At 38.3% G+C, this 21,040-nt stretch overlaps 1 long non-coding RNA gene across 2 annotated transcripts in view; it reads left to right on the plus strand.

The window, feature by feature from the left end:
• Positions 1–18,036, plus strand: part of LOC118546595 (uncharacterized) — a 34,152-nt gene extending 16,116 nt beyond the window's left edge. For both annotated transcript variants that reach the window (XR_013447513.1, XR_004922673.2), the window contains one exon: positions 17,858–18,036. This is a non-coding gene — a long non-coding RNA (uncharacterized LOC118546595). The remainder of the gene's footprint in view (positions 1–17,857) is intronic.
• The last annotated feature ends 3,004 nt before the right edge of the window (positions 18,037–21,040 follow it).

Raw genomic sequence — 21,040 nt, forward strand, 5'->3', positions numbered from 1 at the left:
ATCCTTAGGACTCACCAGAGTATGTGTCTAATGGTCTTGTCTTTTCTGAAACTACTCTTGAAGAATCAACATTTATTATCATTTTTTATATCAAAAAATTATATTCTCTCTGATGGCAATTCTTTCATATGTTCATTAATTCATTCATGTTTTAGGCCTTTAACAAATAATGAATACCTAATATGCACAAAACAAAAGCTACAAAACTATTTCAAACTATACCATTTGAATACATGTGTAGTTTCTTAATAAGATTACCCTCGTGTGACTAGACTCATTTTTTTCTCTATATAGAATGTATTCTATATCATTCATATTAATGTATTGTTGTATCTCATAAATATGTATCATATTCTAACTAAAAACAATTTTAATTATTGTTAGTTTAAAATTTTCAGAATAAATGTAATGTAGGAAGGATAAAGTAGTATTAGTTTAAATAGATTAATACTTTGGGTGCCTGGGTGGCTCAGTCATTAAGCGTCTGCCTTCAGCTCAGGGTCCTGGGATCGAGTCCCTGGGCTCCCTGCTCGGCGGGGAGTCTGCTTCTGCCTCTCCCACTGCCCCTGCTTGTGTTCCCTCTCTCGCTGTGTCTCTCTCTGTCAAATAAGAAAATCTTTAAAAAAAAATAGATTAATATTTTAAATGAGGACTTGTGTGACAAACTCATTTTATGAAATTTACTATTTGTTTACTTATTTATGCCAACTTCATGAGTTCTATGGAAAGTCTGGCAAAATTCTTTAAAACCTCAAGAGTAATAGTAGATGGTTCTTGGCTCCAGTTTGGAACATAAACCTTCGTATCATTCTGAAATGGAAATTGATAAAAAAAGGAAAAGAAAAATATGTCTTATTTTATTAAGGTACTTTTAATGGATGTCAATGAAATAGTCTTTCTGCTCTCATTTTTACTGGGATTTCAGAAAGTCACATTGATTTGGCAATATTCGATCTCATCGTATACACATATTTTAAGTATCAGCCTTTTTTGATGACTTACTCATCTGGCAGTCTATAAAACACACTTTCTTTTTACGTCCAAATTATATCTGTGAAATAGGTATTTTTATCCAGTGTAGAGTGTGTACATTAAGAGCATCTCTGACCAAATAGTATTCATGAAATAATTTTGGTGACTCTGAAGGTAAAAAATGGAAAATTTGAAAAATATCAAATAATAATACTTCATACTAATTTACCAGTAAGTGGATGTTTTGTGTGTAAACATGAGCAGAGGCTAATGTGGCAGTTTGAGGCACACGCACCATGAATCCTTTGTTGTGGGCTCACATCAACAGAGACCCTGGGTCAGGAAAGTAATGAAACACAATGAAAACAATAGTGCTGCTCCCCAACCAGTACATCCGTATTACCAAACTTCAAAGCTCGTTATAGATGTTAGAGTATTTGGTCATCCTGTGTCTATATGGTGGGGATCTAACTCCCAATCAGAAACTGAGGAAAAGGGATTAAGTGATTTGTACGGACCTCAGGGAGCCAAGCTAAATCCCTGTGATTTTGTAATTGGAAAATAGTTTTCTTTGCATACTTTCATCTAAAGTGATTTAGGACTTAATTAAAATTATACACATTTTGAAATACATGAAGTTCTAAATGCTGCCTTGAATACTTGGAGCATAAATTCATTCGATGGTTATTGTTTTAGGTTTTTTAAGATCTCTTGGAAGCTTCTTCCCTTAAAAAAATCTAAGAGGTTATTCTCATTTACTCAGGGGACTATTCAGTTAATTGGGAAGACTTGTAAGTGTCATTTTCACCGATTGTCCGGGTGTATATGCATGCATATATTAAAACTTTAACTGTAAAATATTATACAAGGTAAAACAAATTGTGCTAAGAAAACAAAAGGATAATGTTATGTGTCCAGCAGGTGTGCTTTTTTCTTCAATGATATATCTACTGTGTGTATTTGAACCTTTGGAAAATAATTACAATACATTAGAATGGTTCCCCAACTTTTTTTAAAATTTATTTATTTTTTTGATGTAGTGGGTTCCCCAACTTTTTTGATTGATGATTTTCTTTTACTGTAATATATAATCTCATAAACCTCCCTTATGATTTTTATAATCATTTTAGAATTTTTAGGAAGTGATTTATAAAGAAATGACTTTAGATAAAAAATTGTCATAATACTAATACAATTATATTTATGAAGTTCATTTAATATAATATTTAACAATATTTAGAGATGAATTTCAAAATTTCTCCACTTATCAAGTGACCTATGCTGTTTAATTTAAGTAAGAAGGAAAATGATGTATCAACAACATAATATGACAAAAATTTAAATTTAGTGATTTAACACATACTAAAAAGTAGACTGAAATATAATTGACATATTCTAGCATCCAAAATTGACAAAAACTCCTTAAGACATTTTTGAAATTTCTGTTGTAAACTTTAATTATCAATTGATTTATTTTCATACATTAAAAAACTTATAGAAATTTCTAAAAAAATTTTTTTTCAAATTATCATTTTTTATACATTTAAAACACTTAAAAAAAGATTTTATCTATTTATTTGAAAGAGAGAGAGAAAGAGAGAGAGAGCGAAAACAAGCAGGGGAAGGGGCGGAAGCAGAGGGAGAAGCAGACTCCCCGCTGAGCAGGGAAGCCGATGCGATACGGGGCTCCATCCCAGGACCCCGGGATCATGACCGGAGCCCAAGGCAGATGCTTAACCGGCAGAGCCACCCACGTGCCCCTAAAACACTTTCAAAAGTTTTAAAAAGATTAATATATATGAGTCTGGTATTTGCAAGGACTTATCCACAAATTATATATTGTGCATATTTATCATTTTTATTTGTAATAAATGTAAAATCAATTTAGATATACTAATCACCATATTTGCTCTTTTTAATTCTAGTTCTAAAGTACGAGAGGTAATTTGGTGTAAAAAATTTGATTAGATGAATGCATTGCACAGGTCTATTGAATTGTATATTGGGGTGATTGTACAGAATTTTTATGGTTTTCATTAATGTTCTATTTTTGAACATGTGTTCTTTACAGCTCTTATTTTTATTCAGTAGTCTATTATGGGTATATATTGAACAGTATATGCTCTGAACCAAAACAATTAAAACCTGCATAATCATCAAAAGCTCCATGGTAACTAACCAACTGTATACAGGTGGGCAGTAAATCAAAAAAGAGAGACAGACACAAGCAGGTTTTAACATTTCCCTGCACGAATGCATCATGCATCCTCACTCAATATGTACTGGGTACTCTTAAATTCTTCCTTTTTAAGGTAGAATTTAAATATTTTAAATGTCATTTCAGCTTTTAAGAATATAAATCCCGTTGAACTCGTTTCCAAGTTCTAACGTTTTTCAAATCTTGCATTTAGAGTATACATCTAGATATCGGGACGGCAATTAAATGCACTGATCTTATCTTGGTTACCCAATATCTAGGCTGTTTAAAAATAAAAATAAAATCAAATAACAAAGGCAAAAGAATACACAAGAAAAAGAAAAACCAAAAGAGAAAAAGGAGAAGAAAAAGCCAAAAAATTAAATAAAATGGACCGCATGCACAGCTCATTTTGCAGGACCCTTCCCTTACCCTCTGTTCTCAGCCACCCACCCACCCACCTTTCAGTACCTTGAACTCCGTGTGCTGCCCTTCCAAACACTGGTCCTCTGCCCAGGCTCCTCCGGGCTCTTGCCCTTATGACCCGAGTTCATATCAATATTCCTCCAGCTCTCAGACCCCGCCTTTACGGAACTTTCCTTCCCCCCAACCCCACCCAGGCCACGCTCAATACAATATGCCATGGGCTTTTGCTCCACAGAACATACCAGCATTGTTCATTACTAATTTTATTCTTGGGCTTATTTTATATACGTGCTATAATTGTAAATTCCGAGAGAGAAATTACCTTTTTATGCTAAAAACTATATTCTTGAGGCTCAGCATGGTCTCTGGCATATAATAGGTGCTCAAATAAATATACGTTGTAGCAGGAGGAAAGGGGAAAGACAAGAAGGAAAGAAAGGAGAAAATAACAAAAGGAAGAAAATCATGAGCTATCAGAAGAGGGGGTAATAAGACAAATGTTGAATGGATTTATCTGATTCAGCAAACATGTATTTGATGTCTATTAGGTAAAAGTGCAGGTGGAAATGGGGATTGGTAGCGAGAAGAGTAAGTGAAGGAGTGGAGAATAAGCTGACCACACAACAGTGCACTTGGCATGGCCACCTGGATGTCTCACAGCTATCTCAAACCCAACATAGCTCAAAATGAGTGTATGATCTGATCTCTGCCCCCTACCCTCCCATTCCACTTATTTTTGTGTTTTTTTTTTTCCTCTCACAGTAAATACCACCACTCCATCCAAGCACAGACAGCTCTTTTTTAAGAAATCAAAGATACAAGGGGCTCCTGGGTCGTGCCGTTGGTTAAGCATCCAACTCTTGCCTTTGGCTCAGGTCATGATCTCAGGGTCATGAGATCGAGCCCCTACTTGGGCTCTGCGATCAGGGCGGAGTCTGCTTGAAAGCCTCTCCCTCTGGCCCTCCCCCAGCTCATGCTCTCACTCTCTCTCTTTCTTTCTCTCAAATAAATAAATAAATGTTTAAAAGGGGGGAAAAAAAAGAAGAAAAAAGAAATTGCAGGACAAGGATAGTGAGAAATAGGACAGTATCTTAATGGAGATACGGGACCAAGGGAGTTTTTAGGTGAACATTATTGCCACTTGGAAATAGCAGTCTTTTATACTAAGATTATCAGATAAAGCCACAAGCAGTAATTGCAGTATCAAGTTCTGAGCTTGGAATGTGGGACCAGTGATTGGTAGAAGTTGATTCAGGCCAGTGTGTTGGCTATTTGAGACATTTATTTATTCAGCTATTTACTCATTCAGAAACACTTCTTTAATATCTCTGTCCAAAGCACTAACTTAAGATGTGTATCAGGGGGGTGCCTGGGTGGCTCGGTCGTTAAGCGTCTGCCTTTGGCTCGGGTCATGATCCCAGGGTCCTGGGATTGAGCCCGCATGGGGCTCCCTGCTCGGCAGGAAGCCTGCTTCTCCCTCTCCCACTCCCCCTGCTTGTGTTCCCTCTCTCACTGTGTCTCTGTCAAATAAAGAAATAAAATCTTAAAAAAAAAAAAAAAAAGGTGCGTATCAGGGATACAGTAACAGGTTAGAACCTGGTCTTTGGTCTCGAGAAGGTTATAAAGAAGGAGGAGAAATATGAAATCAACACAAATTAAAATGCATCTTGAAATACAAGTCCCATAAAAACATACCAAAAAGTGATTTGATAGTTTCATCATTTATTTATTATTTAAGAAATAATAGTGGAACTAGAGGGTATTATGCTAAGCGAAATAAGTCAATCAGAGAAAGACATGTATCATATGATCTCACTGATATGAGGAATTCTTAATCTCGGGAAACACACTGAAGGTTGCTGGAGTGGTGGGGGTTGGGAGGGATGGGGTGGCTGGGTGATAGACATTGGGGAGGGTATGTGCTATGGTGAGCACTGTGAATTGTGTAGGACTGTTGAATCACAGACCTGCACCTCTGAAACAAATAATACAATTTATGTTAAAAAAAAGAAGATAGTAGGAAGGGAAAAATGAAGGGGGGGAATCGGAGGGAGAGATGAACCATGGAGACTGTGGACTCTGAGAAACAAACTGAGGGTTCTAGAGGGGAGGGGGGTGGGAGGATGGGTTAGCCTGGTGATGGGAGGGCACGTACTGCATGGAGCACTGGGTGTTATACGCGAACAATGAATCATGGAACACTACATCAAAAACTAATGATGGACTGTATGGTGATTAACAGAACATAATAAAATTAAAAAAAAAAAAGTAATAGAGCACTTGCTCTGAGCAGGGTACTATGTTAGTGGTTGGGAGAATTCCCAGGCCTCACGATGGCTAAGTCAGGGTCTCTCTGTTGCTAGAGACCTCTGCTGACATGCCACATCTCTCCACCTGTGCTCCCCTTATGGAGCCATGGCGCTCAACTTCTGAGAGCACAAAGACCCAAAGCACAAAGGAGGCAGGAGGTCAGACGGTATTCTTCCTAGACACCCTACACAATTTTTTCTTGCCCCATAGCAGTGAGTTGTCCAGCAAACCTCTTGTTTCCAAAAATGTCAAGGTGAGAAGCGGACCAAAGGTCAGGTTCTGTGGCTTACAGAGCATCCAGGCGGCGGCAGATACCAGCCTCCCTTTTTAGAGGCTCTCCAGTCTGTACCAGGGTTCCTCTCAGTGCCCCGCCCCCCTCTGGGGAAAGACAATCTCATTTCATGAACCCTGCAACTCTGTAAGTCTGATGACCCACATGACCCTTCTCTGTGTCCCAGTTCTTTCCCTAGACCATGTAGTGGGGGGAGGGCAAGGTAGGGTTGTGTGTTTGATTTCTCCACCTAGTAAAGGTGGTGGTGGTGGGCTTGTCTGGACCCAACTATGGCGGTGCTCATTCGAATGTGGGTACTTGATGTTGTTTATTTTCAACTGAGACTATGATCATCACTAATTCTGGAGCGATAAGAAGAGTTCTAGGCAATATACCTTGCAGAAGTTTTGATCTTACATTTTTAAAGATTTTTTTTAAAATCAGGTATATGTGCTATACTTTTATCAAGTAACTTTTTGTTGTTTCTATTAAACTTTTCATCTAGTTTGTTTATCTATTTTTAAGGATTTATTTATGGGGCAGTGGGAGGGACAGAGGGAGAGGGAGAAAGAATCTCAAGCAGACTCTGGCCGACCGTGGAGCCTGACTTGGGGGCTCAATCTCAGGACCCTGAGATCACAACCTGAGCTGAAATCAAGAGTCCGTCGCTCAACCGACTGCACCACCCAGGTGCCCCTATTTACCTATTTATTTTGACAGATGATTTATAATGTTATTAAGCTTTCTGATATTAATCAATTCTTATATTTCTCAAGTTCTTTTGACACTCAGTTGGATCAGTGCAAAAGAGATGGCATTTTGAAGACAGGCATTCCTTCCAGTGGGAAGAGTTGCACGCTACAGGCCACTGCCTGGCTAAGACAGGTCGCAGATTACGTGTGATCCCCGACACAGTCAGTGCAACTCCACTCCTTTCTCCTCAGTTTTGGGACACACGATGCAGACTTTGAGAATTGGGGAACTCTTCAAGTCTACTTGTTAGTACACCCATGTTACAAACGTGGATATTTGGTGGATATTTGCTTGATTTATGTTTGGCTGAGCACTTACTTTTGATTTTCTATGGTAATTTGTTTATCTTATAAAGGGAATGATTCGATTTTTAAAATACAACTTAGTGGAGATTTTGCCTTTTAAGTGATTTCAAACTATTGTAGGAATTGGGACGCCTGGGTGGCTCAGTCGGTTAAGTGTCTGCCTTTGGCTCAGGGTCCTGGGATCGAGTCCCGTGTTGGGGTCCCTGCTAAGCAGGGAGCCTGCTTCTCCCTCTGCCTGCTGCTCCCCCTACTTGTGCTCTCTCTCTCTGACAAATAAATAAAATATTAAAAAAAAACAATTGTAGGAATTAATATATTTGTCCTTAATTTTGCTGTCACATGGAAAATAACCCTTGTGCAACAAAACTTCCAAATATATTAGCTGGACAAATGATCCAAGCAGACACGGAACAGAGAAGCTCACAGATCAAAATAAAATGCCACAAATTGTGTGGTTTCTTAAATCATTTAAAAACACACAGCAAAAAGCAAGGGGAAAGAGAAGGGAGAGGTTAACATACTTAGGACAGGGTTCAGGCGGGGTGGAAGAGCCACCCTGCCTGATTCATGACCCTTTTGGACCTCTGAATCCTCCCAGCTAATGAGGTGGTTCTGAAGAAGCCTAGAAGATGGAACTTAACCAGGGTCAGCACACTCACTTGCTGTATCCCAGAGAAGCAGGGTAAGTATGTCTGACCCTTGCTGTGACTGGGTCTACCTGGATTTCTTGAGCCAAGTACACCTAGGGCCAGAAAGAGACCATGATGGGTATTGCCAATGGGAGGCCAATTTATAGATGACACAGCTGTCAACATGGAGGTGACATGATCTACACTGTATTATTTCCATCCCTTTCTATCTATAAGTATCATTCTTGTTTTTTTCTGTCACATGTTCCATTTATTTTGTGTATCTTTAACATGTCTTAGAGGTTACTAGCATAAATCTTGTGTGTGCTGCCTATTTCTCTCAAGCTTCCTGCTTACTCGTTATGTACAATTAATACATCCTGTGAGTTTCCTTTATATCTCATAAACTACTTGCTTAATGATTATGCTTAACCCTTCTTGTGGGCTTCATGCATCTCATTTATTTTGCTTGTTTTCAATAGCAGAGTTGAATATTCTCAAACAAGATAACAAAACACACATTACATTAGTATTTGGCAATGATCAGCAAGTTAAGGAGACTTTAACCTAGATTTCTTTAATAACCAAAATTAAGAATATACTTATTCCTGAGCTTGCTTTTATTTTGGTATCCTCCCTAACTCTGGTAGTTTATCAGTGTTTAATTTATTAACGACATTAGCAATTGCTACTAAATAATTCACTTAGTCTAATTTTATCTTATGTTCCTTTCAAGGTTTATTACCAACACTTGCATTTGATTTTGTTTCTGCAGGTATAACATTTACTTAGGGATGCCTGAGTGGTGCATTTGGTTAAGCCTCTGACTCTTGGTTTTGGCTCAGGTCGTGATCTCAGGGTCATGGGATCGAGTCCTGCATGGAGCCCCGTGTTGGGCTTCGCACTCAGTGGGGAGTCTGCTTGAGGTTCCCTCTCCCTCTGCACCTCCTGCTCATGTTCTCTCTCTTTCTCTCTCAAAATAAATAAATTAATTAAAAAAAATAAACTTAGTGCTATATATGTTAACTGATTTTAATGCACCTGAGCAAAAGTACATCAACTCTTCTTATCATGTTGGATGTTGTTAACAATTGTTCATATGCTGTCAATTTGTACTAACAAATATTGCGGCCAGTGAACAACTTTTTGATTCACTTACCTATACTAGTTAAGTAGAAGAGCTTCTGTATTTTCAAATAATATATTTATCTTTCAGAAAAGCCACAAAAAAATCAATTAAAACCATTTGAACTACAAGAGGATTTTAATAATGTGGTCTTGTTCAAAACAAAGACACTGATATGTATTACTATAATCAGAAAAACAACAGGATAAAATTCCACTTTTAAATAAAATTCCAGTAATAGCATCAAATTTATAACATATTTGGAATAAACTTAATAAATGGACAAGGAGATACAAATTTCCACTCATGCATAAAGACGGCAGAAAGAATTCAGAGGTATGGCAAGATCTCAGAAAATATACATCACCCCATAAAAGCTACTTAGAAACATAATTGAGCTAAAATAAAGATAGATGATAGTTCAGAATTCAGGAATGAGGGGGTCATGATGTGAAAGGACCGTGACAGACACATGAACCCAATTACATCTCAAAACGAGCCTGTGACCATCCAGGATATCAGTCTTCTTGTTCTGTACTGTTAGTAGTGCATACTAAGGTGAAAACTGCAAGGAAAACTTGAACTTGGTAGATTTGTTGGTGGCATTGAAGTTAACTGATTTTATATGTATTGCAGAATAGGGCAAATGTGTAAATAATGTGGATATCACTGGGAATTAGTGTTCTGGAGGATATACAAATATGCCAAGACAAGAGCAAAAATTCATGGTATGAGATTTGAATTGGAAGCATAAGGATTAAGTCATTTTTAAAAATTCAGCTCGCAGCTCAGTCCATTGAAAGAGCCTAAAGCAACAACACTCTAGAAGCAATGTGCATCTCTAGCATCCATATCTCAGTCTCTAATACCATTCCCTAGTAGAAGGACCAAGGCTCCAAGGAAAAATGGCTGACTTCAGGTGTGGAATAGGGAAGTACAAGGTGAGCCTAGGACATTTTATGCTAAAAAAGAAAGAAAATGCTCAAAGAGTAATGGGAACATGTCAGAAGGACACAGAAACTAGCTTTCTGGGGGCTTCCACTGGCCACATTTGGAATAATTCAAGCATCAAAATGAGTAATAGTAGTAAGGGACATAACACAGTCAATAAAAATTAAGCCACGATTTTATTGCGATGTTAAAAAACAGGTGAGGAGTCAATGACAAAAAGCTCTTCTCTACAGAAATATCCTAATAAAATGTGGAATGTAATTAGAAAATTATTATTTTTATAATCCTCAGCATAATAATTGATCAGGGCAAGGATTAGCAATTGATGGCAAAATTACTTAACAATTACAAAGAAATAAGTGAACCTTTAAGTGGGAGAGCTGAGAGAAACTATATTAACTAAGTGATCAAATTTAGCAGCATCACTATCAAGCAGATGGATTTATATGCCTCCTGATGGGATGCTCTATCCTTGCCAAAAATGTTTAATCTGAGTCTAACCATGAGGAAATGATCAGACAAATCCAGACTGTAGGACACTTTACAAGACAACTGTCCTGGACCTTTCAAAAATGTTAATGCTAAGAAAGGTGAAACAGGTGGAGGAAATCTGTCCAGCCTAGATTCTTCAGAGATACACACTGAAGTATTTAGGGGTGAAGTGTCATGATAGCTGGAAGTTACTTACAAATGGCTTAGCATCTATCTATCCATGTACCTACTTAATTACCATGAGAATGAGCAAATGTACCACAATTGGTGAATCTAGGTAAAGGGCATATGGATTTTTCATTGTCCTATTCTTTCAGTTTTTCTTTAGGTTGGGTATTTGTCAAAATAAAATATTGAGGTGGAGGGGAAATATATAAGAATAACTCATAGTTGGTAGTTAAAAAAACACAAAAACTAGATTCTGAAATAATTCCTGTATTTAAATCTTGGCTTAATTTTAAATTTACTACCCATGTGACTCTGGCCAAATTACGAAGGCAGTAACTCCTTACTAAGTGAGTAATATAAGGCAGATGTAATCAAATGGGGCCTATTTTGTTTTTCTCTTATATCCCTGCCAGTGCTGAGAAAATAGAAAATACCAGATAATTGCTGCCTTATTGATTTTCACTATAGGTGATACAAGATTTTGGAGGCAAGGGCAAAATGGGCTGGACACCTTGGAGATTCTGAGATTTGGTCACAGCTTTTTCCTTTATTACTGTGTCTAGGAGTAAATGAAAATAAACACCAATGTCAAGAAGTTTCAGTTTCCATTTTATTTTTATTTATTTATTTATTTATTTATTTTAAAAAAAGATTTTATTTATTTATTTGACAGAGAGAGAGAGCAAGAGCACAAGCAGGGGGAGGGCAGAGGGAGAGAGAGAGAAGCAGGCTTCCCGCAGAGCAAGGGAGCCCGATGCGGGGCTCGATCCCAGGACCCTGGGATCATGACCCGAGCTGAAGGCAGACGCTTAACGACTGAGCCACCGAGGTGCCCCTCGGTTTCCATTTTAATCATAGCTTTCTTATTTTCAAAATGTATATTCCTTAGGATTTAGGAATTAATTAGACTTGTTTTAGTTGTGATAGAAAGCCATCTTTGTAGTAGCCGTGATGGGCAGAGGCATTAACTGAAGGGAAGGGATGAAGAGCTAAATCACAAGAGTAAAGATGTGACTGGGTTGTAGGAACATCTGGATCTGGGGACATGACTGTTGCTGCTAATTTCATCCACCCCCCCACCCCCCTGTGGGGCAGGGAACATGATCACTAAAATCTGCTGAGTTTTCATTGTGTTGTTTCCACTCGAGAAAGGCCAATTCCCTACACTGGATTCAGTTCAAAAGGCTCAGGGAAGGAATCTGACTGGTCCTTTTGAGTCAGGTGCCCACTTCTGGACCAATCAACGGTGGCCCTGTGTTTGAGGGGTGGGTGACCGAGGCCGATAAAATCACCACTGCTCTTTCTTGGGCCCACACTGTTGGAGTTGGGGAAGGAGCAGTTCTAGAAGTGGAGTGCTGGCCAGACAGTGATGTAGTGGTGGGGTCTGGTGTCCGCAACACCCAAATCTCAAGTTGTAAGTTTATTCTAATTGTGATCAATAAAAACTACAGGGTAAAACTGAAATTTTTATAAAATCGCTACTTCATCGACGCATCTTTTTTGTCAGGAAGGTGAAAATCTGGGGCATCTGAAGAACTCATTGAATTTCCAGAGAAAACGTAAGAACCTAGGACCTCAAGTTAACATAAAAAAGGAACAAAAATAATTGTTTTTCATAAGTGAGGTGTTATATGGGTAGTTCTAGGGTGGAGTGAAGGTAGTATAGGTTTGAAAATTATGCATCCAGGTTTGAAAAAAAATTTTTTTTTTTAAAGATTTTATTTATTTATTTGACAGAGATAGAGAGAGCACAAGTAGGCAGAGCAGAAGGCAGAGGTAGAAGGAGAAGCAGACTCCCCGTTGAGCTGGGAGCCCGACGTGGGACCCGATCCCAGGATCCTGGGATCATGACTTGAGCCGAAGGCAGACGTTTACTGACTGAGCCACCCAGGAGCCCCCAGGTTTGAAAATTTAACGTGAAAGTACACTAGTGACATCCTCATGACTGAGAAAATTACAAGTCACACATAGCAAAGAGGTTAAGAGAGGTTAAAGACTTACCGCTTCACACTGTCGCTTTAAAGACTAGCTAACTCAAATCCACAGCCACAATGTTTGTTTTTGGACTGTACTGGACTCCTATAACTGAATCTTTTTAACTCCTATATATGTGGAATTTTCCCAAAAAGTTCTGGGAATTCTTTCCATATTATTAGCATTCTTAACCAGTGAGTGCGTTCACAACAAACAAGTGAAAATCGAGCTTCCCTCTGAAACTTTTCCATACCTTAAGATGTTTATCATCCCCCACCTCTGGCATCCCCTGACAATAGCAAGAAGCAAAAATCATGCCTCATGATGGGCCAGATGTCATATACTACTTTCAAAAAGAAGTTAAGAGTAATTGTCCAATTATGAGGTAGTAGAGCTGTGGGTAGCAAAAGGAGCCAAATTTGTTGAGTATAAGATTCAGTTGGCATGGTGTGTTGCAGTTTGTCCAGTAACAGAATGTCATGCCAGGTCCTCGGATCCGCTGGGATGACTTTTTGCGCTGTTTTAAACAACTCTCCACGAAGTGAATTCGATGTTATTATCTCCAGATCGGTTCATCATGAGATAATAAGGGGGTAAAAAAGTGAGGCGGGGGGGAATTGTCCAAAAGGCTTACATTAGGAAGCCACTTTCATAAAATGACCAATGGTTTTAGATTATTAAATATTATATGCAATGAATGTCAACACCAGAGCAGAGGCCTAGAGTGTCAGAGCCAAAGCATTTCTGCCTCACGGTGACACCCACATTGCTTTGTGGGAAGAAGCTGCGAGAATTCAGTGCACTTGTAGACGCTGTGATCTTGGATCTACACCCAGAAATAGGGCAATCATATATCTTCTTGTAGAAATCAGAATTTAAAAACCATATTGCTTTGTTTGCTGAAAATGACCAGGGCAGAAGAATATGAGCAAATATTAAAAAAACAGGAACTTGCTACTCCTGGCCTGGTGACCTACATCATATTTCCAAAATGTACTATGTTTTTAATTTGAAAAACTAGAAAACTAGAAAGAAAACATGTCTTTGGTAAATTTTTTAATCACTCTCTACCTTAGATTAATAGGTGTGTGAAAACACCCAAATATCTGAATTACAGTAGATACATTATATGAATTAGACACTTGCAATATATATACTTATATCTATATTGCATATATATTATATATATTAGGCTCAATATATATATTAAGCGCGCTCTTTCTCTCTCTCTCTATATATATATTAGGCTCAATAATAGGTGTTTTTACAACTCACATATAAATCCTAGTGGAATCCCTAACAATCTGGTGTTGTATGGAAAATTTACTAGCCAGTCTTAGCCAAGACGGAGCCCGGGGGATTGAAGAACGGGACAGCTAGCTCTGAGCGACCGGGAGTGCTGGATCTGTACCTGATGTTTGTGACTTCGTGTTTATGTTCAAGTTGGCCACAAAATTCTGCTTGTTTTATTTATTTCCCTCAGCGAAATGGTGAGACCAACTTCTGACATATGGAAACATTTCCACACCGTAAGAGACAAAGAAACTGATGTCATATGGAATATACAATTCCAAGGGAGAGTACTAGATAATATTTCATAGAGCAAAAGTAATAGTCAATGAAGTTTGTATTTCTCTTTTCTTCTCAAATCCATTTCCTTGAAAAAAAAAAATGCTTTCTGAATCCATTTGACACAGTAGAGTACATTTAAAAATTTTCTTTACAGTCTTGGTTTGCTTCTCATATTCTAGAAAAGATTAAGAAGTGTGGGATTCCATGAAGTTCGACAACACGAGCTTCTATTTGTTTTTTTAAAAAAGAGAATTCAAGTAGTAACTTTTACACTGCCTGATAAGGTTTATTTTAAAATTTAATATACATATAATAATTTGGTGAACAAACCCATTTCTACGTGATATAGGTAATATTCAGAAGGTAGCAGAGTTTTTTTAGATCTTGAAAACATGCTTCACTCTTTCATGATCTTAATATTCCCAAACTAGGTTTCTTTCTCTCTCTTTTTTTCTTCCGCCTTTGAGGAAAAGAACAAAAAGATGGAAAACTATTTTTCCTCTCATGGCTTCAAAATTTCCAGAAATGTTAAATCTCTTTTTAAGATGTCACTGATGTTGGTTGCAATTATCTATAGGACTTGAAATGTTCTTATACTAATGAAAACTTGGCAAACTGGTAAGTTTTGAGATTCTGGATGAAAGAATATATTCACTTGTGTGAGAGCACTGTGCCCATTTTACAATTGTTTCAATTATTTAATTTTTAAACATCGAATTCCAAATTTCTTTCTTTCCCAGCACTCAGTTTGGGCAGATAATCACTGAAGGTAGCATCATGGAGACCCCTGTTACTTGTACAATATTCATTTGAAACTTGTGTTCCAATAGCCTTTAACAACTATGTTGCCCAGGACTGAAAACCATTGTTCTCCTGAAACACTTTGGCTCTCATATCTCTAATGGGGGAAGTAAAAGCTCCATCCTGTTTTTAATTAGTGTTTGGCCATAGAGTACACGACCATAAAAAGGCTTATTTTATCGTATCGGATAAAATTTGTGCCACATTTGTGAATGCAAGCAGAGTGCATTCTCGTATAGCTTCTTCAGTCTATTTCAGTGAAATGTGGGAAGCCCTCTAAAGATAAATTGAGAGCATGCTCAACCAGTACAGACTAAAAAAAAAAGAAAAAAAAGAAAAAAAAGAAAAAAAAGAAATCAGGTGGACCACATATGGAGCTATAGTTGGAAAAAAAAAAGGGTATAATATTTTGCATTAATCCTCCAACTTTCCACTGTGAAATATTCAATAGGGTGATTTCTTAAGATTTGTGACTAATCGGTCCAATCTAACAGACGACGTGCTACATAATTTTGAAATAAAAGTCTTGCCAGAAAGAAAGATATAATCAGCCCCAAGCCATAGGATACCATTTTCAGCAATAAAGAGAAAATAATCAGTGGAGCAACCGGTTGGTTGAAACAAGGAAACAGGGAGGGAATAATTATCAGTTCGTAATCGCTGTGACCATTACCCTGGTCTATAGTCTCCTCTTGAGCGAGGCTTTTGCACCTGGCACTTGTGTGTGCTCGCAGCTGAGAGAGGACACAGAGGGCCAGACCATAATGGCCTGCTTCCCGGCCCTCAGAGCAGGTCGCCTCTCAATGGCTGCAGATGTCTGCGAAGAATGATCACTCTTAGGTACCCTCCTGTAGTCATAACCCCAGAGTCCTTGTTGCAGCCAGCAGCTTGAGCTCTTTCACAAAAAGGCCCGGCCTGAATTAAGGGTCTTGGGAGCCCTTTGATAGGCCGGGCCTTAGATGTTCTAAGCAGATTGTGAAAATAATTTACAACAAAGGGCCAGGTTAATTTAAAAAATAGGTCCCCCCCCCCCCAAACATTAAATCCATGTTAGGCTGCTTCTGATGAGTTTCTATACGTTGATAAACTTGTCTGATGTAGCTTCCGAATTTTAAGCACATGTACACGAGCTGGCTAGACTGTAACTGGTCCTTATGAAGCTATTAAAAGGGAATACTGGAAGGGGCTTAAAATCAGGTGCATTCAATAAAACTCTATTTGCATTGGCATTGAGGAGGTTGTATTTATGGTCTCGCTGAGCGGGTGCTGGAAGTTTATCACCTGTATTACCTGTGCTTAAATGTTGTTTGGCTTCAATAAAAGTACCGTTTGTTATTTCTATCAACTATCATTAGAGTATATTCACAGCTGATGAACTAACTTGATGTTAAGAGGCAAGTTATACACCCATTAGATTTACTGTATTTTAATAGTGATTTATGCTTGTTGATTAACCATGACTTTCAGGAGAAGGAAAAGGAGTTCAAAGAGGGCTCCTTAGGGCAGAATAAGTGCTCCTTTTAAACTAATAGATTAAACATGTTTATTACCATTATCAATATTGTCCAACTGAGATAAGAAACAATCGTCAATAAAGAAGGCAGTTAACATACTCTCTTAAGGGCCAAATTACTGTTCTCTCTTTATGATTCTAACTGAAAGGAAATATTTTCTTCATTGTTCATGGAATGTTTTTGAAATTTGGCTTAAACTGGAATCTTTGAGACTTTATTGTATGCCCTTTATGCAATCTGTCTTCCTCTGGAAAGACACTTGTCTTCTCTGGAATTTGTTAACACTATTTGGATTGGCCAGAAGGAGTTGCCAAGAAGCAGAGTAGCTGTCAGGGTTCAACAGTGCACACACTCCATCCCCTGGACTCACAAAACAGTGTGTACCGTGAGCTGTGTTCTAGGCATAGCTCGGATAATTTCTATGCAATATAGTATGAATTCTGTCTAGAGGATGACACACTTCCTGGAGAGACTAGTTATTGAAATTCGGTGCTCCCTAACCAAATCATATATCTGAAACCCACTGGATGTTAATTCTGTGCAATAAATGCTGTTTTTTAAGGCCAACAGCCTCCCTCCTTCTGCATTTTTTTGAGATATGGTGGCTATGATGTTCTCTCTTGGTGTCCTCGTCACCATCCCGGAGCAACACATTCCCAGACACACAGTTCTCATGTCCATTTCTGAAATAATGAAATTAAACTTGATCTCAAAATTGTGTTCATTATTTGGAAAAGATTGTTATGAGGTTTTAATTAGAAGTTATGTGCATTGAGAGATTTATGGCTGTAAATTTCCCCATACACATGGTTTTCATTATAATGGCAGTGAACCAATAACTTTTACGTGATTCCCATTGGCCACTCCTCCCCCCATCCCCCATAAAATTGAAATCATATTAGAGGTCACCCAGGTTTTTGAAAGAAAAGTGGACATTTATGAATTTTCTCAAAACAGGAATCCTTCTGTTTAAGAAATAAGCCAGAAATACCATAGAAAGAGATTAGCTAAATTATTCTTTGTCATGTAAGTGTGGGAAAATAAAAACTATCTGAAACAAGGGCTTATTTGAACAGTAATCCTTTTTTTTTTTGAAATGAAGAGTATCTTAATCAATTCAGGGTTGGGGTGGGGTGTTTACGGACTAATTTGCCAGCCATTCTGCCATCACAGTATGTCTTGTTATGTCAGAGATCTGTACAAAAACACAGCCATTGCCCTTTATGAAACACACGCGCATGTGCGCACTTACACCCCGGCTGGATCCCTGCATTATAATGTGGCCTATGTTATGAAATAACTCTTGTTTTCCCTTGGTGACAATTACAAATATAATGTATGGTTAAGGAATCTTCATATTAGAAGCTGTAATCTGACATCTCCCTTGGTTCCCTAGGGTGGTCGCCTGAATCCATCATCTTCAACCACAGAACGAGGAGATGAGTATAAATGACACTTGACCTTTCTTGAGCAGAAGGACCCTTTTCACACGGAAAGTATTTTCTGTATTCCTCTATCATAGTTATCATACTTCCATTAGCCATTGCTTGAAAAAATAAATTTTGCTAAAACAAATATGAATGACTTTTCAGTAGCACTTTAATAATTATAATAGTATCTACATACATTTGAGGAATAATAGAAAAGCTGTGTGCTTGATATCATTTATTCAGTCTACAAATACGATGGACCTATATAGATTCAACAACTCCCCTGACTTGGCCCCGTCAAGAGCCAGTGAACACAGATTTGAAACCATTGTTTAAAAATTATATTTAAACAGACATGGTCTATTTTACAGCAACACAACAACAATATTTCCTTCAGGGCTCTGGGAGCATGTTCACAGAGGTCTGTGAACCTCTGGGCCTCTACAGGAGAAATAGCATTAAATTAAAATCAACTGAAGAAATTAAGATGAACCATATGAAAATTTCTCTCTATTTTGCATTAACACTGAAGAAGAATTTTATTTATGAAATTGTCATGATTCTGAAAACACAATATTTAAAATGTTGATAAACATTTTGTCAGGTTAAAAAAAATTCCGATTGAATACTAATCACAGAGCATGACAATCATTTTGGCTTTGAAAATGGACTTTGACCTTCGAATATTTCTCAGATTAGAAACAAGAATATGCTGGGACATCCTGTGGGAATTTAAGACCTTTTGAACGAGAGAGGAAGAGATCAAAACATTCTTATACATTGAATCCTACAGTGTACTGGGCAATGTGATAGTTGGTGTATGTGTCCTAATGACCCCACATCCAAAGTCATTCTCTAATATGGTGGTAATTATGCCCCAAATTTAGCCAGAAAGGGCAGTGAGATGCGATCCTCTGCTGAGGCAACGTGCTGGACAAATAAACTCTTGGGAGGTTCCTCATCTGAACCAAGTGGCAACCAGGAAGCTTTGGCTTAGACATCGACTTAGAATTGACTTAGAATAATAGGTGAAGAATCCGAGCGTCACTGAAGGGTGGACCAGCCTTGAGAACCACACAGCTATTGTGTTTCAGACAAAAACATATAATACGGAGAGAACTGGGCCAAGGGAAAGAGTTTCTGAGGACGGAAGCAAAATAGACTTATAGGAGAAGTGGAAGAGGCAGCTGAGAATCCTCTGAAGACCAGGAAAAGAATCTTTCAGATCGCCATAGGAAAAGACCAGTAGTCCTGGGTAGGGACTAAACATGTACATTTAACACATACTGGGAACACAATAAGTTCTTTTAGATGAATCATTGTTCTAGTAACTATTGCTATATTATAAATGCTTCTAAGACTTAGTAGCATAAAACAGTCATTTTATTATGTTCATGGATTGTGAGGATTAGGAATTTGCACAGGCCACAGTGGGAATGGCTTGTCAAAGTCCGGATGACTCCAACAGGAGAGCCTGGAATCATCTGATAGTGTCTTCACTTACACATCTAGAAATGACTGTCCACCTGGTGACCTCACTTGGGGCTGTCCACTAGAACACTCTCCCTGGCCTCTCCATGGGAGCACTCTGGGCTGTTTCGTAGTATGACTTCCAAGAGTAAGCCACACCCAGGAGACCCCAGCAGAAGCTTTCTCGCCTTTGTGACCCAGCCCCAGAAGGCACATGACATAACTTCCACCATAATCACAGATTCTAGGGGGAGGGAACATAGACTCTACCTGGGAGAAGAATCAGAATCATATCCTAAGAAGAGCACATAGACTGGTAAGTACAGTTGCAGCCATTGTTGTAAACTCATCTACCTTAATGGTATAGTCCAGGTGCTAGGGAGGCGTGAGACAGGAGTCTCTAAACTTGGTTTGGAGCAGTCCAAAGCACAGGGAAAAAAAAATCTTTGGAGTGAAGAAAAAAAGTAACTTCTTTATCCAGGTGATCATTGCCCGTCTTAACACTGACACCAGTCCTGGTATGAGCTGGGTTGGCAATGAATCTCAGCAGCTTAGCCCCAAATCCAGGATCAAGAAGAAGAAAGTTTCTGGGGAGCCTGCCTGGCTCAGTCTGTGGAGCGTGTGATTCTTGCTCTCGGGATTGTGAGTTTGAGCCCCATGTTGGATGTAGAGATTACTTAAAAATTAAAAAAAAAAAAACTTAAAAGAAGTTTCTAACTGAGAGGGGTTACTGGGTATTTGGCTAACAAGTAAAGTTTCAGGAATTAGGGAATAGGGACAAAGATGGAGCAAACATCATTTTCTCTTCTTTGTTATAAGGATAAGAGGCACTCATCTTTTAAAGGTTAGTGTGTCTAATTTGGGGGACAGCAAAGAAATGGGAGGTTGGAGAGACTGTTAATTAATCAATCCAGCGAACATTTGAATGCAACAACGTGCCAGTCTTGGGGAAGGGGAGAATCTCAGAAAAAGTGTAACTGGTGGCTGAACTGAGAGCTGGAGAAAAACAGCTGAATCTGGGAGAAGAGTGGACCGAAGGAGAGCCAAGCCTCGCACAAGGAAGAACTTTGGGTTTCAACTAGCATGAGGCCCATCACCCACCTTATTTATAATCTAGCCCAAATGACCTGTGGAAGCCCACAGAAGAGCAAAGAACAGCTACATCCCACTTGGCTTATGCTCTTTGTGCCGGAACTCAAATTAGTTTCACTGCAAACATTTTCAGTCAAGTGCTATGACTCATATTAGTATGCCCCTTCGTGGTCCTTTGTCCCTTGCTTTTCCTTCTATGTTTTAAAACATCTATTTAAAATTTTATTTTGAATTGTTTTACTCAAAAACCTCAACATTTTTTTATTCTTTGCATGTCTTTTTACATATTCTTAGATATTTCATTGTTGGTGTGAACATCACCGTACTGAAACATTCCTCCAATGCTCAGATTTTCCCTTGGCTGATTATCCAATAAATGAGTGATCTAAGCATTTTGTTTTTCTTCCCAATAGCTGTCTGCCTTTCAGCTCTTTTACTACTTATTAGTGCGCTGTGGGAGGAAGCATGCAGAAGCAAAAATGAAACTCAGAATACTTACTGTGCCACTTATTAATTACAATTTCTACTCAAAGGAAGGAAGACATTTTAAGTGCTATTTGAAATGATTTTTCCCCAATTACCTCTGG

The sequence above is a fragment of the Halichoerus grypus genome, chromosome 5, assembly GCF_964656455.1.
Source record: "Halichoerus grypus chromosome 5, mHalGry1.hap1.1, whole genome shotgun sequence".
In the NCBI taxonomy this organism is placed as follows: domain Eukaryota; kingdom Metazoa; phylum Chordata; class Mammalia; order Carnivora; family Phocidae; genus Halichoerus; species Halichoerus grypus.